The following is a 17,550-nucleotide window of genomic DNA, read 5'->3' on the forward strand; positions in this document are numbered from 1 at the left end:
TCTCTTATAATGAGCTTTTAGTTGTCTTTTTAAAAAATCCACACCCCATTTTTTTCCCTTGGGCATTTATTTCCTCTACATTTAAAGAAATAATTAATATAAAATCGTTTAAATCTACCATCTTACATGCCTTTTGGGCCACCTGGTTTTCTTTCTTCTCTTGGACTGATTTTATTTTTTTATTTTTTATTTTTTTTGTGATTTCCTCTCTTAGGTTGGAAGTTAAGCCCTTCTCTTTTTATATTTTATGTGATGGTTACCTAGAAATTGCAGGATGAATCCTTGACTTATCAAAGTCTAATGATCATCTGTGCCTTCATTTCCTCCCAGATAAGCAAATCCTCAACCAGGATTACTTCCATGATGCTTATAGCTATTCTGGTTCTATATTTTACTTCTCTATAATAGAACATGATAAATATTTTCAGCACAAAAAAAAATATTTTCAGCACCAGAAGGCATTATTATTAATGTTTTCTACAGCCAATGTTTATACAAATCAACCCATCTATACAAATCAATTTAATCTTTTAAGATTGAATATTTGGACAACCCTATATGAACCCTTCTTTTGTATAAACCCTGTTTATACAATCAGCCTCTCTTTGCTTTTCACTCTTCCAACTGAAGGGTGTCCTTGAGAACTTGCTTTTGTGTGGGTCCGCTGGCAGTCCATTTTCTCAATTTTTGTTTGTCTAAGTGTCTTTATTTTGCTCTCATGTTAGAAAGACCATTTCTAATTGTCAGCTCTTTCTATCTTCTGATTTTCAGTGTTTGCTGTTGAAAAATTAGTTGTCATACAACTGTGTCTTTGATTTTTCTACAGTTTTAGTCTGATATGTCTAGATGTGAATTGACATCTATTCATCCAGCTTGGGCTTCTAGAACCAGTGGGTTGATTTCTTTAACTGGTTCTGGAAATCTTTAGCCATGATCTTTTCCAGTTTTACCAACATCCCAGTCTCTCCTCTCCTTTTGAGATTCCTTACCACATCCTTCAGGTGGCTTACCCTCTCTTCTGAATTTTCTATTGATTCTAGCACACATCACTTTGTCTCTTCAAGTGCCTAGTTGTCTGGCCATTTTGTTCAAAAAATTACTTCTAGAAATAACGTGAGACTTAGAATAGCTTCCTTCATCTTCTGAGGGAGGTAGTAGTTCAGAGTTGTGGATTTATAACCCTCTGGACTGTGGTCTGTACACTACATACAGTTTTGGAATGATTCCTTTTGAGTTTGCAATGTAAAACAGGGCTTGGTGTGCCGGGATCTCTGCCGTTGGTGAGTTTTTAACATTAACCATTTTTCCTTTAGTCACATGAATCTGCCACACGGGTGTGCCTCTTAGCTGGTTAAGTCCTTTGTGCAGAAGAGGCAGGTGGCAATATACCAGGTTTTCCACCTGAACCTGAGGCCTGTCACCCACACCTTATCTAATTTGCCAAAAGCAGCTGTTCTTAGCACTTCTCCTAGATAGACAAATACCTTAGCATAGAAAGTGCTCTGGCTCATTTCCCAGAGCTCCAACCTCTTCTCTATTCGTCTTACTAATTTATTAGGTCATTGGTCACTGATGCTTTTCACAAAAATGCTTTTATCTATTTCTTTCAGCATCTTTTTTTTCCACCCCAGAGGGAGGGTAAGATTGAATCACCTAGGTCACAAGTACTAGGAGCCCTTCACACAGGATTTTTTGTTTTGTAATCATTTTCCTGCCAGTACTTAAAAGTCAAATTTCATCTGAAAACCCAGACTTCTAAAAATCCAGAAAATCTGGCCACCCCAGACTTATATATTAATAAAGCAATACCCAGAGAGAGCAGAGCATCATCAAAGTTCCTACTGTGCTCTGAGGTCTTAAACTAGCCCTAAACTAAGATTTGCTGCCTATTCTGTTAGCATCTGAATTTGCTACCCCTGAACAAGCAATAATGGAGCATAAGCAGTGAAACTATTTTGATATTCATGAGTATACATTTTACCCAGATAGTTACATATCCAGGAATCTAGAAAATTCTAATTTAAATTTTCTCTTTTTCTGAAATAGAGATTCTCATGGTGAGGAGCTTGAAGATGGTGAGGGAAGGCTGGCAGATGTGCATGAGAAGCCCAGGAAACTTATGGGGAGTGAAGGGGCTGAGGTCCCCTCACCACCACTCCTCCCTACTCCCTGAGACTAGGTTATTCAAATTCTCAGCATGGACTGTACTGATCAGGGCTAAGATGAAGGAACTGTCTATAATCCAGGAACTGTCTCCTCTCAAGCCAGTCCTCACAGGCTACCCCAGGGCCTGGCAAAGCAGCCGTGTGAAGGAAGCTACAGAGCAGAGCCGCTGAGACGCCAGGCCCATTTGGGCAGGGAGAACTCCCAGATGAGGGAGCCTGGAGAGGATGAGTTCTTGTCCTCTCCCTGCTGGGGAGCCGCCAAGGCCTAGGAAGCTAGATGGTGGAGCCCAGCGCCACCACAACTTCCAGGCCCACCCATGCCCATGGTGAGGCCCACCCTGAGGTGATGATACTGCTTCTCCTGGGAAAAGTGAAAGTCTCTCTGCACTTTCCATAGCTGCCACTGCACACTCCACTGGATGAAACTGGTTCCAGGTATTCCTTAGCTTCTAGAAGGTAAGTCTTCTAAGAAGAGGACTAATCCCCTGGAAAGGATTTGAGGACATTATACGGGATAGGAAGTTGGAAAGAGAGACCAGACTTCCCACTACTCTGGAGCTGTGAGACTCAAGGATTGCATTTGAGAACTCTCAGAGGACACGCTGCGCCGGGGGGTGGGGTGGGGTGGACAGGGACATTGAGGGTATGCCAGACCAAGGATGGGTGCCCTGGTTACTCTATTTTTTATAGATGGGTGTGCATCCCCAAAGTTTTGGACAGCACATAGTATAGCACCCCAGTGTCCCTCGGGGGACAGAGTCTAGGTTCCAATACCAGCCATACTCCTTAGAAATAGTAGGTTATTCAAATTCTCGGGGCTAAAGTCTTCTCATTTGTAAGACATGGATGAATGAGTACCCATCACATTGGATTATGGTGAGAATAAGACATCAGATACACCAAACACATACCTTTCTACCTTTCTACCTAACCTTTGTATGTGATACACGGGATACATATAATGAGTGCTATTATTATTATTATTATTATTATTTCTGAAGCAGGAAACCTGGCTTGTTAGAACAAGGTGGAAGTGAGTGAGTGGACCAGCATCTAGCCCCAACAGGTTGACCTTTGGTAGGAAGACAATCATCTCTCTGACTTCTGCTTCCTTGCCCATAAAATGAAATTCATATTATCTTTCCTGATGGAAGATCAGATTAAAAACAAAGGATTAAGAATATCAGAAGTGTCCTCAGCTCTTTGAAAGAAAGGCACCCAAAGTCACTCCAGTCAGAAGTAATATTTCTCTGCCTTAGGGAGCAAGCCTAGCCCCAGGAAAGCTTGCCTTGCCTGTGTTTGTGTCCTCCGTGGCCCCATCTATGCAGCCAGGGGGAAGGCAATCAGCCTGCAGTTGGACAAGATGATGCTGAAAGCAGAAGGAACAGATGTCACTGTGCTTGGAACACATTCCTCAAGGGTGTATTGGTTTCCAAAGCAGCTAGTTTGCAAGGACTGCCACACTGAGCGTGAACAGCAGAAGTAAAGTGGAAAGAAAATTTCTATGAGGCTGCCTGAGTCATATAGTAGAGGCAGTATAGAAGAAAAACCAATAGCAGGCACTAAAAAAATAGGAATGACCCTCTAGAGACACCTGGGTGGCTCAGTGGGTTAAGCGTCTGTCTTTAGCTCAGGTCATGATCACAAGGTCCTGGTATCGAGCCCCACATCGGGCTCCCTGCTCAGCAGGGAACCTACTTCTCTCTCTGCCCCTCCCCCTGTTCATGCTCTCTCTCTTGCTCTCAAATAACTAAATAAAATCATTAAAAAAAAAAAACGACCCACTAACTTAAGATTCTTCTTCCTGTTATAAAGACTTCTCAGTGGAATTTATGGACAGCTAATATACATTTTATGAGCTCAGTGACTGAACATTTCTTCTACTTTTGACAAAAGAACATGTTCTTTTGGACTTTGCCTGCAAGACATAGCTGCCATATAACCCTCAAGTATTTTAAGTACATTATTGACCTTTACCTAGTAATTGAAATGGTGCTAGACTGTCTACCCACACTTTTAGCAAGTCTCCCTATCTTGGTAAAATCAAATTAGAACTTTCTTTAGTTCAGCCCTGGGTTATTTTGAATCGTTCAGTTCCACTGGTATAACTGTGTGAAGAAAACATAGTCTAACACTGTGGAGTTGATACTGAGGCAGTGTTTCTATGGAGATGCAAAGCGAAACTGATTTTCTTAGTTCTCTTTTTTGTTAATTATCTGAGGAGTAGAAACAGGTCTTCAAAGGTCTTGGGATATTTATCTGAGTTCTATTCTGTAGTTTTTGTAACTTTCTAGAAGGAGGAGAGAAAAGCGGAGGTGAGTCACCCTGCTTCCTAGTAGTTCGGCATGAGGGATCTTTCTGCTCTAGCAGAGGTGGAAATAAGCATCATGAAGGTCTTCCTAGCAGGACTTCTAAAACTTGACCGTGCACACGGATTACCTGGGAAGCTTGTTAAAATGCAGAACCAGATTCAGCAGGTGTGGTGGAGGGTAGTGGGTGGGCAGTGAGTCTGCATTTTAAGAAGCAAGCAGATGATACTGATGCGGCTGGTCCTTTGGGTAGCAAGAGTTTGAAATGCTGATAGAAACAGTCTACATTATAGCTGCTTTTAAGCTTTTTATCAAATCTTGTCCATTAAAAGGATGATGACTGCAAATTCTGAGCAATATCGGAATGAAACATACCATGTGACTGTAAGTCGAAATTGGGGGTTTGGATTCACCAATATCAAAATGCCCACATGGCTACACATAGTATAAAATATACAGTTGGAAAATCGTAGTAAATCATCCAAGCATCTTAAGTTTTGTTGAACACCCATACCTGCCATCCTAAATGTAATTTCTAGAGATGTAACTAACAGCAAACAAAGAATAAAAAGTAACAATAGACTGGTTGCTTCCTATGGGATGTGGGACTTCTTTGGAGAGTGGATTGGAGGATCACTGATAAAGCACCTCAAGTGCAAGAGCACCTCTGACCAACTCCTGGAAGCCTGTTCAGCCCCAGGATACAAAGTCCAAGCTCTCCTGGCTTTGTGCACCTGTGGAAATGCTTCTCGTATGTTTCAGCTATTCACCAGGGCTCTCTCTTGTGCTTTTCTTTTTTATCCCATTTCTCCACAAGTTCTTCCTTTATATTTTTCCTTTTTCTTCCAAAATATAATGCTGCTCACCTGAAAATCATTTGTAAGCAACTGCTTTTAATAGGAAAAAGAAACTTCCTTCAAAAAATCAAAATTCTAAAAAAAAGGAATTTAATTTCATGAACACAAACACGTTCTAAGTAAGACATTTTCCTCTCATGTTTCACTGCAACCAAAAGCCAGGGAGTTCAATCTCAGGACGTCAAATTGGGGGATTTCCAGAGATACTTGATACTTTTTCTGAAAACTTGAAAATTCATCTCCACATATAAGCAAACACACACAGGAATATAAATGTAACTTTACCTTTTACAACATGTATTGTTTAGCCAAACTCATTTAGATGTATGCTTCACTGAATGTAATCAGAAATCATGCGTAATGTTTTAAAACCTCTAAGGCAAGGGTCAGCAAACTATCGTCCTTGTCTGGCCCATGACCTGTTTTTTTCAGCCTGTGAACATGAATGGTTTTCGTGTTTTTAAACAGTTGGAAAATATCAGAATATTTTGTGACATGTGAAAGTTACATGAAATTCAAATTTCATTTATAAATAAATTTACTAAATGATTTATACATTGTCTAGGATGCTTTTGTGCTACAAAGGCAGTTGAGAAGTTGCAACACTGACTAATATAATATGACTAATGTTATGAGTTTAATTGTGACCCCCTCTCAAAATTCATATGTTGGAGTCCTGAATCCCCCAGTCCCTCAGTAAGTGATCTTCTTTGGAGATAGGGTCTTTACAAAGGCAATTAGGTTAAAATAAGGTCATCGGTGTGCACCCTAATCCAATATGACTGGTGTCCTTCTAAGAAGGAATAGTTCGGACACAGACATGTATGGAGGGAAGATGATGTGAAGAGATAGAGTAGATGGCCATCCACAAACCAAGAAGCAAAGTCACAGATCTTTCTCTCTCAGCTCGCAGAAAGAATCAACTCTGCTCACACCTTGTTCTTGGACTTCTAGCCTCCAGAACTGGAAGAGAGTCACTTTCTATTGATTAAGCCACCCAGTCTTTGATACTTTGTAATGTCAGCCCTAGCAAACACATAAAACCGGCAAAACTTAAAAGTACTTACTACCTAGCCTCTGATAGAAAAAAGCTTGTTAACACCTCTTCCATAGGACTAATGTTTCTCATTTAATACTTTGAAGCCAATAAGCACCTCATAACCAGCAACAGAGATTCCAGAATCTTCTCTCCAATAAGCCTACACTTTGTCTCACACTTGCTCTTGTCTTTAAATCATTTCTCTCTGGAAAATGAGCTGGGAACAGCCAGCCAGTTGTATACCATCTTGGATAAAATAGGATTAATAAATAACTCCAACTCAGTATCTTGTTTCAAACCAGGAGGACAGCAAATTTTTTCCATGAGCCCCATCAGGGTAGGGATTCTAAAGAATGGGAGGAGTAAGAGGAGGGAATAGAAAGACAGGTAGAGAATCTCAACTTCATTTTTTAACCTTTCTAGAAAGTATGGCATATCTAAAATACCACGTCACAAGGGCCTGGGAATCCTCTTATAAGACCAAGTCTTTAGAAGCTGACATTTCTCTTAAGACATCATCTCCCAGCAATACAGGTGGCCTTCAGAGAATTTAATGGGAAAAGATAGGACAAGACAGGTTAATGCCATTATAAAACAAGTTACTAATTAGTCTGAGACTTTTTGATCCTCAGGTGATTAGAAAATTGGTCTACACTGCTAGTAATAAAAATAATGACAAGAACAATGGTATTAATAACTAACATTGAGCACTTTGTGCCAGGCGTTGTCCAAAACACTTTGTATGAATGATCTCATTTAATCATCACGATTCTATGAAATAAAAAGTATTTTGATCTCCATATAATTGGAGAGTAACTGAAACTTACAGAAGTTAAGTTGCCCAAGATCACAGAATACCTAGGGCCCAAGACCAAGGATGTATGATACCAAAGCCTAACCTTTGAACAATTGGACATTGTGCCAAAATCTTGGAGCAATTTTATCCACCTGAGAAAGTGACTACAGTTTTCTTTTTTCCTCTCCATATTATGCACGTCTTTTATTGTGATGCTTTGACATCTTAGGGCCTTGCTGATACTGCAAGGAACTGCCCTGTCCAGAGTTAGCTAATTGCTAAAGATAGCAAATAAGTACCCTAGGAACATGCCTTTCATGTGCAGACCAACCAATCCAAAGTCCAATCTCCAACCATCTCCCCATGGGGCCCTCACATTCTAGGCCACTCTCCACCATCCCTAATCACTCATGGGCCAGGTATCAGATAACCAGGGACAGCTTCTCTGCCCCAGAGCCTGCCGAAATTATTCAAACTAATTAATCCTAAACCTACTTACACTGTCTCATGTGTTCCTCTCTATATAAACTACAATAAAATCTCTTGCCCACATTTCCCCCCACTCTTCCGGCCTCAAAACTAATCACAGTGTTTCCCATGTGGCCCTGCATAGAGTGGCATGCCTCTCCTCTTGGGAACAGTGACTAACAAGCTATCCTTTCAAGCCCAATCGTCTCCTGTTCTGTTGGCCTCACCATACCTGAATAATAACAAAACCTACGTATTAAAATACTCCCATGGCCTCATTACGTCCCATACCGCTATGATTAAGTCTAGAAACACAGGCCCCAACCAACAAATATCTCACATGATGATTTCTTTCTTTTTTCATTTTAAGATTTTATTTAATTGAGACAGAGAGAAAGAGAGACAAAACAGGAGAAGAGAGAACACAGAGGGAGAGGCAAACTCCCTGCTGAGCTGGGAGTCAGACATGTGGCTCAATCCCAGGACCCTGGGATCATGACCTGAGCCAAAGGCAGACAGACACCTAATAAACTTAGCCACCCAGGTGCCCCTCAATATGATGATTTATATGAACCAAATGTCTGGAAATAAAACCCAAGGCAAAAACAAACAAACAAAAACCCATAAGGCAATTTCATAAAACCTTTCACTATTTTTTCTCCTGCCTAAGATCTAAGCATTCTGTACTGAAATGCTGCCCTTCTGGAGGTTGCCATACCTCCTAGCTTTCCTGGAAGGCAAAAAACAAAGGAAGGGGGAACTCCCTCACCTGCATCTGAAACAGGGTTTCTCTTCCTGGGATCAGGAAGTCAAACTTAGGGACACCTGGGTGGCTCAGCAGTCCAGTGTCTGTCTTTAGCTCAGGGCATGGTCTAAGAGTCCTGGGATCGAGTCCCACATGGGACTCCCCTTGAGGAGCCTGCTTCTCCCTCTGCCTGTGTCTCTGCCTCTCTCTCCATGTCTCTCAAGAATAAATAAAATCTTTTTTTTAAAAAAAGGGATGTCAAAATTATCCAAGAACAGACAGGAAAGCTAAAACAGCCACATTCCTTCCCTCAACCACCCAGATCGTATGTCCCCCAGGAAAAATGCATGAACCATGGTGGCCAGCCTAGGCAGTGTCTCCTCCTAATGCTGCTTGAGTGCATGGTCTAGTCTAGAGCCTTCTCCTGAAGGTCACAGCCAGTCTCCATCTTCACCATCAGTATTCATTTACCAAGATACACTCTTATTTATGAGCAAAGGAAATGATTTACTCTCCACCAGAGAAGGGCACTGCTTCAAAGGAAGCCTGAATCACCGCCAGCTGATGAGCTTTGAGGAGCTTTCTGCTGAAGGGCATGGAAATGTGGTTGGGCTGTGTTTCTGGGGTGGAACAAAGAGGATGCTGGGAAAGCCAGACTGTGCTTGCCACAGTTGTCAAACCCATTCATCTGGTGAGAGGAGTTATGGCCAGTGACCCTCTGTACTTGTGTGACCAAGGCAAATTCATTCATGCTCCCTTTTCAGGCTGAGTAAACAAGATCCAGCAAGACTCTGTGATTTGTGGACATAAACAGTGCCAGGTTAACCAGTAGCTGGTTAGGCATGTGCTTTGGGCACAGCAAAGCAGAGACACCAAAATAAACAGCATCATAAGGAAAAAACCAATAATTATGTTGGATTTCTTTACCTTTATTAACAAAGTTAATTTTGTTTTTTGGGGGGACACCTGGGTGGCTCAGTCGGTTGAGCTGTCTGCCTTCAGCTGGGGTCATGATCCCTGGTCCTGGGATTGAGTCCCATGGGGCTCCCTGCTCAGTGGGGAGCCTGCTTCTCTGTCTCCCTCTGTTGTTCCCCAGCTTGTGTTCTCTGTGTGTGTTGTGTGTGTGAAATAAATAAATAAAATCTTTTTTAAGTTTTTGTTTATATTTTAAATTATGTATAGGGAAGTAGGGAGGGGAAATATACATTTTTTCAGAGTTTGGGGTCTCTAAACCTTAATTTAAAATTCACTCAAAGCCAGGATCAAGGCACAACTTTTAGTTCTTCTGCTTCTTAGGGCCACCAGGTTCTTGGGATAAATTGGTAATGTCAGATAGCCTTAAAATATTTGGAGTAAGGGTCTCTTTTGTGCTTACTGCCAAAAAGAGGGATTTGAGCTAAACTCTATGGGTTCAACATGAGTGGTTTATAGCAGCAGTCAGATCTCATCAGGCACACACTTTCCCACAAATGCTAGAATACCCACTCAGGACCGTGAAGGGAGTTCTGATCCCAGCAGAGGCAGGGAAAGGTCCATTGTCATCAAAACCCTAATCATCCCTGTACCGTGACAGACTCTAGCCCCTGCAAAACACCTGCCAAACTTCCAGTCCAAGGGAGTTTTTTCACACACCAACAGATGATCATCCCCAGTTCTCAGTTCCAAGGAAAACAATCCATAATAATAGACTGTGAGTCCAGATTGCAATAGCTAAGGGAGAAAAAGAAGAACTGTTCTGCTCACCCTTTTTAGGAGGCTAGTCACCTAGGTGAGCAGAAATAAAGAAAATCCCTACATCTTTGCTTCTTTCTCAAGTTTCATCCCGCTCCAAGTGACACTAATTTGTGAACACACAGCTGTACTAAATTCCTTTCTACGCCACTAGAGGGAAATCTAACCCACCTGACCAGACCTGTTTTTTTTTTTTTTAATAATAGCACAGAGCCCAATTTTAAGGTTCTAGAAAATGTTGAGACATTACCTTGTTCCATTCTTTCCATGCCTGCCTATATTTAAAAATTATTTGAATCTATGTGATCATAGAGACTTGTAGAAAAGCACAGACCAGCCATCTTAACTGGGCAGGCGCCCTCACAGTTGAGAAATTGTCCTAACAGTCAATCTGAATCCCTTCCAGTTCAGCTTGAGTTTATTTCATCAAATTACATATTCATTAGTTATGGAGAACAGCTGGTCATCTTTCTCAGCATCATATTATTCTTTAAATTCCTCAAGACCTCCAGGTCATGCCTCTCTTACAAGCAAAATGAGCCAGCTCTTTAACTTGGCCAGAGAGTGTACATCCCAACCTTTTAACCACGTGTTTCTTTTCTAAATTCTCTCTACATCACTCCACCCTCCACCATGTTTTAAAATTACAGCAAATACAGACTAAACTCTGAGGCGAAAAAAAATGAACTATTTCCTCATCTTTTTCTTTGTGTATGGCTATTAATAAAATCTCTGTGCAGATTTTCTTTTTAAATAACAGCATAATGTTTTATATATATATTTAGTATGAATCCAAAATCATGTGTGTGTATATATATGTATATACATATGTGTGTATATATGTATAGACATTTACAAACATAGACACATGTACATATGTAAGTATATACATATATACATTTTCATCTGGTCATGAAAATTGAATACCTGAGTATCCAGTTATGTGTCATTTTTGAATTCCATTATTTCTAGCTCTTCTCCATTACATATATGATTTCAATTTCTAATTTTATTCTCCTAGTTCTTAACTACTAACTTTAGAACCCCTGTTGAGTATAAATCCTAATAAGTATGTATTTAGAACATTGTTTTTAAAATAACTTTTAAAACCCATTCACTGTTAAGGGAGAGAGAAATAGTTATTTTCAAAGCACTCACATGTATCTACATCCTTAAGTGTGCTCTAAAAAAACCTATATATTTTTGGTCTTTCTGTCTGGTTCCAGGCACAGAGCTCCCCAAATCCTTTGAACTTCCTAAGTGATAGGAGTGGATTCATTCATCATAAGTCCCTTTCAACCACACCTGATTTTATGCTGATGAGGTGACTCTTGTGAACCTCTAGTGGCTTCAAAATGAGGGCTGTAGTCTGAGGAACCAATCAGGGGATTGGAGGGCTGGAAATCCCCACTTCCCAGGAAGGGAGAAGGTCTGGAGGTTGGGTTCAATCACCAATGCCCAGTGATTGAATCAATCATAGCTATGCACTGAAACCTCAAAAGAAAACTCCTAAATGGGGTTCAGAGAGCTTCTGAGTTGGTGAAGACTTTAACATGCTGGAAGGGTGGCTGGCATGCCAGGAGAAGCCATGGGAGCCCTGAGCTCTCTTCCCTCTATACTTTGTGCTATGAATCTCTTCCATTTGGCCATTCTTGAATAGTATCTTTTATAATAAACCACCAATAATAAGGAAAGTACTTTCCTGGGTTCTTTAAGTCTTTCCAGCTAATTACCAAACCTGAGGAGGAGATCATGGGAACCCCTAAATTTGTATTCTAATGGGTGGAAATGTGGGGAGCCTGGGCGCTCCATCTTCCACTGGTATCTTAGGTGGGAGTAGTCTTGTGGGACTGATCCCTTCATCTGTGGGGACTGTGCTAACTCCAGGTAGTTAGTGTCAGAACCGAATTTAACTTTGTTATCCAGTGGTATATAGAATGAAGGAGTTGTTTGGTGTGAGAAAATATAAATCTCAATAAGTAAACACTGAACTAAGGCTCCAGGTACAGCCTTGGGTTCAAGCACAGATAAGAGGAAATCCTCTCTCCTTGGACCTCAAGGATTAGCAGGTTTTATTAAGACCTAATTTGACTCTCCAATCTAGAAATTACCTGCTCTCTGAGTATTAATGGCTCCCCAAATCAGTTTACTCACCTGCCAAAGCAGGATGATAAACCTACTGGGTGGGGGGTGGTATTAGAATGATAAGCACAATAATGATGCATCAAAAAGAATCTAGAATGGTGCCTGGCACAGAACCTTACAAATGACAACTGATTTTATTCAAACTCTCAAGCATAGGAGAAAACCCAATAGTAACCGAGGTTCATACTGAGTACAGAATATTTCAGTCTCCCATGTGATATAATCAGTCTGAGATATTCCAAAGTAATTAACACTGAATATTTTACTCATTTGGCAAAATTATATTGGGCATTTACCATCTGCCAGGTAGTACTGTATGTACTAGGGATACAGTGAAAAATACTAAGAAAGTCCTAGCCTCCTGGTGTTTACATTCTACTGGGAGAGACACAATAAAACAAGTAAATATATGTGTGAGGCAGGGCTAAGCACTATGGGGAAAGTAAACCTGGGTGAGAAAGATAAGTGCTACTTGAGAGTCAGGGTTATTTTATGCAGGGTGAACAGGGGAGTCCTCATTGAGAAGTGGGAGGGCAAGCCATGCAGATATTGCAGGGAAAGGCATTCCCGGCAGGGGAAATAGACATTGTAAGTGTCCTGAGGCAGAGTGTTCTTGGCACATGCACAGAACAATGGTTGAAGCACAGAAATACGACAAGAGGTAGGAGATGTGGTCAGCGAGAGAAGGGGACCATTTCCAGTTGGGGGCCTGATACCACGGTAAGAGTTCTGGCTCTTCTCTGAGTGAGATGGGGAGCCACTAAAGGATTTTAGCAGAGCAATGAAGGGAATCTATCTTTTTTTAAAAAAAGGATCATTCTGGTTGCTGTGCTAAGACTAGGGTATGGGCAGGGAGTGGGCAAGGGTGGAAGGAGAGAAACCAGGTAGGACACCAAGGCAATAATCTGGAGGCCAGAACACTAGCTTGGCCCTGGATAAAAACAGTAGGGGTGGCAAGGTGGGGCCAGGCTCTGGTCGTGCTTTGAAGGTCATGTTGGTAGGGTTTGCAGTTGGGGGTGGGATGTGAGATAAGGAAAAAAAAAAGAATAATGATGATTCTTAGGTTTTCAGCCACTTACTGAGTTGAAGATGCTGAAAGAGGCAGGGGGTCTTCTGGAGGGAGTAGGAACAGGGGGAGGCTGACAGGAGATCACTTTTACACAAGTCAAGTTGGGTGAGCTACCAGAGAGAGATCCAGAGGATAGAGGCCCATGTACGCAAGGGCTCTAAATACACGTGTTGCTTTTACAATTTTAGATTAATTCAATGACGTGTCATTAGGGGTTAGCAATTCATCTAACTCTTTGCTATTCCAAGTATGGCTCCAAGGAGTCTATTAGAAATGCAGACTCCTCTGGCCTTCCCCAGTCAGAATCTGCATTTTTTAGCAAGATCCCCAGGCAAAGTAAATAAACACTAAAGTTTATGAGCACTCACCTAATTAGAATCATCTGGGAAGCTGTTCAAAAATGCAGTCCCTACCCCAAAATAATCAAGGTAGACTCTGGGAGTGAGGCCCAAGCCCAGATATCTTTACCAAAGCCCCCAAGTGGTCCTGGTATGTAGCCTGGGTTAGAACCACAGATCCAACTCTTCATTCCTGGCATTCCCTCTGTACTACTAGACTTATACTACTAGTGCTCTCAGAAGCCCATCTCTAAAGAAATGGGAAGATCTAGCATAGCATGAAGGTATGTAAGTAGAATAACCCAATGTTCTGGTTTACTGGGGACAGTCTCAACATAATTATTATTGGTGCACCCCTTTCACTCTCAGATGTATCCTGGTTTAGATGATAAATTATGTTCTCCCAGCGTAACACAAAATGGCTCTGTACTTAACATTTCTGGATTATAAAGTCATAATAAGAACAAGTAGAGCAAGATGGCCACCAGCCCTTGGTTGGATAGATGAATTCCATATATGATTCTTGGTGCTGAGATATTGGTCCTTAAAGTATTCTATATACAGCTTATCAGAAATACATAAATTCCCTCAACTGTAAGGAGGGTTGGGGAAAACTGGTCTCCTTCCAAAGCTTGGGGTGAGATAGGGTGTGGCTTTATTCTGCAATTAAAGTACCAAAGCCAATTGTTGATTAGCCATGAGCTGATTATCAGGCTGTGATTATCCAGCCCTTAACAAAACTTCTCCTTCCTTTTCCTTTTGGATCTTTTATTGTTCATTAGCTACTCCACCCTCAGGTTCAAAAGGAAAAGGAGACAAGGTAAATAAAAAGTTAATTGAGCAGTCCTGCTAATAAGCTTGGTGGGAAAGAAAGTTGAAAACAAATAGACTATTTCTGGTCACCGGTGAACTTAAATCCTTTGGCTCATCCCTTTTTCCAAATTATTACCAGCTGGTTTGAGGGCTGTTGAAGGAAGGCCTACTGATTGCCAGTAAAATTAAAGTAATCTTGTATTTTCAAAACTATGTGATCCTCCTGAAACAGGCCTTGAAGGCTTTCCTTCCTGATTAACCAAGGACCAGAGCAAGGGCAAGGCAAGTACCTTCTCCCCTGTCTAGGGCCCCCATCTTCCTCCCCTCACCACCCAGTCCTAGGTCTAGATGGATAGGATTCTTAAAAAACATTTTTGATGTAATTAAGAAATTATTTTACATCATTTAAAACAAATAGCATAGTAAATATTGTAAAAATGGACTCAAATAAACAAATCCACAGGCAGGATCAGGGATTTTTATGGATATGGATTATACTACAGGTTTTCCTAGGTACATCCCTAGGATGGTTACAAATGCTTTTACAAAGCTACCACAGTATTAATGCTTAAAATATGTTCACATGTCTTTAAAATGTCTGGACAAGGGATGCCTGGGTAGCTCAGCGGTTGAGCAACTGCCTTTGGCTCAGGTTGTGATCCCAAGTCTGGGGATCAAGTCCCACATTGGGCTTCCTGCATGGAGCCTGCTTCTCCCTCTGCCTACGTCTCTGCCTCTCTCTCCCTGTGTATCTCATGAATAAATAAATAAAATATTTTTAAAATGTCAGGACAAAAGTGTCCATCAATTGATGAATGGATAAAGAAGACGTGGTGTATATATAGACACACCGAACACTACTCAGCCATCAAAAATAATGAAATCTTGCCATTTGCAATGACTGGATGGAGCTAGTGAGTATCATGCTAAGTGAAATAAGTCAGTCAGGGAAAGACAATTACCATATGATTTAAGAAAGAAAGAATATGAAGAATTTAAGAAATAAATATGAAGAATTTAAGAAATAAAGCAGCAAAGAAGAAATAAAGCAGCAAAGGGATAAAAGAAAGAGAGAGAGAGAGGCGAACCAAGAAACAGGCTCTTAACTATAAATAACAAATTGATGATCACCAGAAGAGAGGGAGGAGTGGGGGATGGGGGAATAGGTGATGGGGATTAAGGGGAGCACTTGGATGAACCCCAGGTGATGTATGGATTTGTTGAATCACACTATATTGCTTAATCACTATATATTTGTTGAATCACTAATATAACACTCCATGTTAACTAACTAGAACTTAAATAAAAACTTTTAAAAAGATATATAGACAAGGAACTACCCATCCAAAGTAAAATAGCCAGATGCTGAGAAGCCAGTTGAAGAGAACTCTCTACTCCTCTTGCTATTAACCAGAATGCAGTGGGTCTCAAGCTAAGGCAAGTAAAACATTAATACCTGTTGAATTGGATAGATTTATCAATGTAATCTCTAGACATTCGAGAAGTACTTGACTGCGTGTCTGAGTGTGTGGGGTCGAGGGAGATGGGTATTTGTTCTGCTTCTGGGTTGCAAATCGGAACAAGCTAGAATGGAGGAAGAGGTCTCTGCAGCTGAGGAAGCAACATAGCTGGTCTTTTGCCATCAGGCCCCAGATTATTAATACCCTGAGGAGCAAGCATGCCTTATCTTTGATCTCTGTTAACAGTTGGCCAAAGGCTTTTTCTTCCAGAGCTTTTCAAAGGCAGAAGCTGGGGTCCTGGGAAGCAAGGTATTAAGGAGGCCTCAACAGTCAAACTTAAGTTCCTAGGGATGATTCAGCAGTATTGAGACAGGTGAGCCTGCTGAGCATCTTCTTCTTCTTCCTTAGGGGTATAGATGTCTTTTAAAACCTCATTCTAAATGATACCTCGACTTAAATGTATTATGCAATAGGCTGTCAGTTGGTGAGTCAATGATACAAGCTATTTCAATGAAGAGTTCTATTTTAATGTAACATTATGAGCTGGATCATGAGCTAAATATGGCAAGGCCCACCCAGCCAGGTTTGGAAAGACCCTCGCTCATGATTAAAAAGGGAGGGCCAATTACTGATCAAAAGAACAAGATCAATGAAAGGATTCCCCAACCATTCAAAATGGCAAATTCTTTAAGCCAACAGGATGGAAAATACCCAGTATGGGCCGCTGAAACAAGCATTACTTATGTTTTCTTCACCCACAGATTGAAGTATATACTTAACACACAATCCTCTAGCAGGAGGCCTGTGGAGGTTTTCAGCTTCAAAGGAAGCTTTGGGGGAAAAAAAGTGGCACCACTGGCTTTTGTGGAACATAGATCGTTTTCATACGTGTCTAAAGGCCTGGACATCATATGCCTGCAGTCAGTGTGGAAGGTAAATAAAAATAAGCAAATAATCATAACCACTTACCCTGTGCAAATAGGGAAAAGAATGTTGAGAAAAAATAGCCTCAAGTCAGAGTGAGTCAGAGTTGGTGAGGCCAGGAATATCATTCCTCTCCCTGTATGTAGCTCTGGACTTTTAGGCTCTTGCTTCAATCTGGTTTCCCAACATGAGAAGTAGAAGGGTTTTATATGGAAAGAGAGGGTAAGCCTCCAATTCTTACATGATTTGGTACTATCTTGGGTGAAATGTACTCACTGACAAATTATGTTGGCAGAGCATGGCCCGTCCTTGCATGGAAAGCCTGTGATTCTGATGGGGAAGGGCTGAGGACTTTATACTAGCCTCATGCTCTGCTGCTTCATGCTCTTGGTGACCCTGACAATAGCTCTCAGCCTCCCAGGCCTCTCCTTCTGCATCTGAGATGATGTGACTTCAAATGGATCTTCTGGTTACAGCATCAGCTGTAAGGATCAATGGCACCCTATCTGTCAAGTTCTTTGCGATGCTCCCAGGAAACATACCATTTTAAGAAAAACACACTAAACCACTGACAAAGAAAGAAAACACTTACTTATATCATTCTAGGGCACAAGGATGGCAGATTATTATTGGAACTCTAAAATGAGCAGCAGCGAGTTTTTCTTTGCTTCTCTACTTCTCCACAAAAGAA

The 17,550-nt window shown here is 41.1% G+C and overlaps 1 protein-coding gene across 1 annotated transcript in view; it reads right to left on the minus strand.

Annotated features, from left to right (window-relative positions):
* The window catches only part of PGM5 (phosphoglucomutase 5), a 190,814-nt gene that overhangs the window by 18,507 nt on the left and 154,757 nt on the right, over window positions 1-17,550 (minus strand). The gene's annotated exons all lie outside the window — the stretch shown is intronic.

Source organism: Vulpes lagopus, chromosome 2 (assembly GCF_018345385.1).
Source record: "Vulpes lagopus strain Blue_001 chromosome 2, ASM1834538v1, whole genome shotgun sequence".
In the NCBI taxonomy this organism is placed as follows: domain Eukaryota; kingdom Metazoa; phylum Chordata; class Mammalia; order Carnivora; family Canidae; genus Vulpes; species Vulpes lagopus.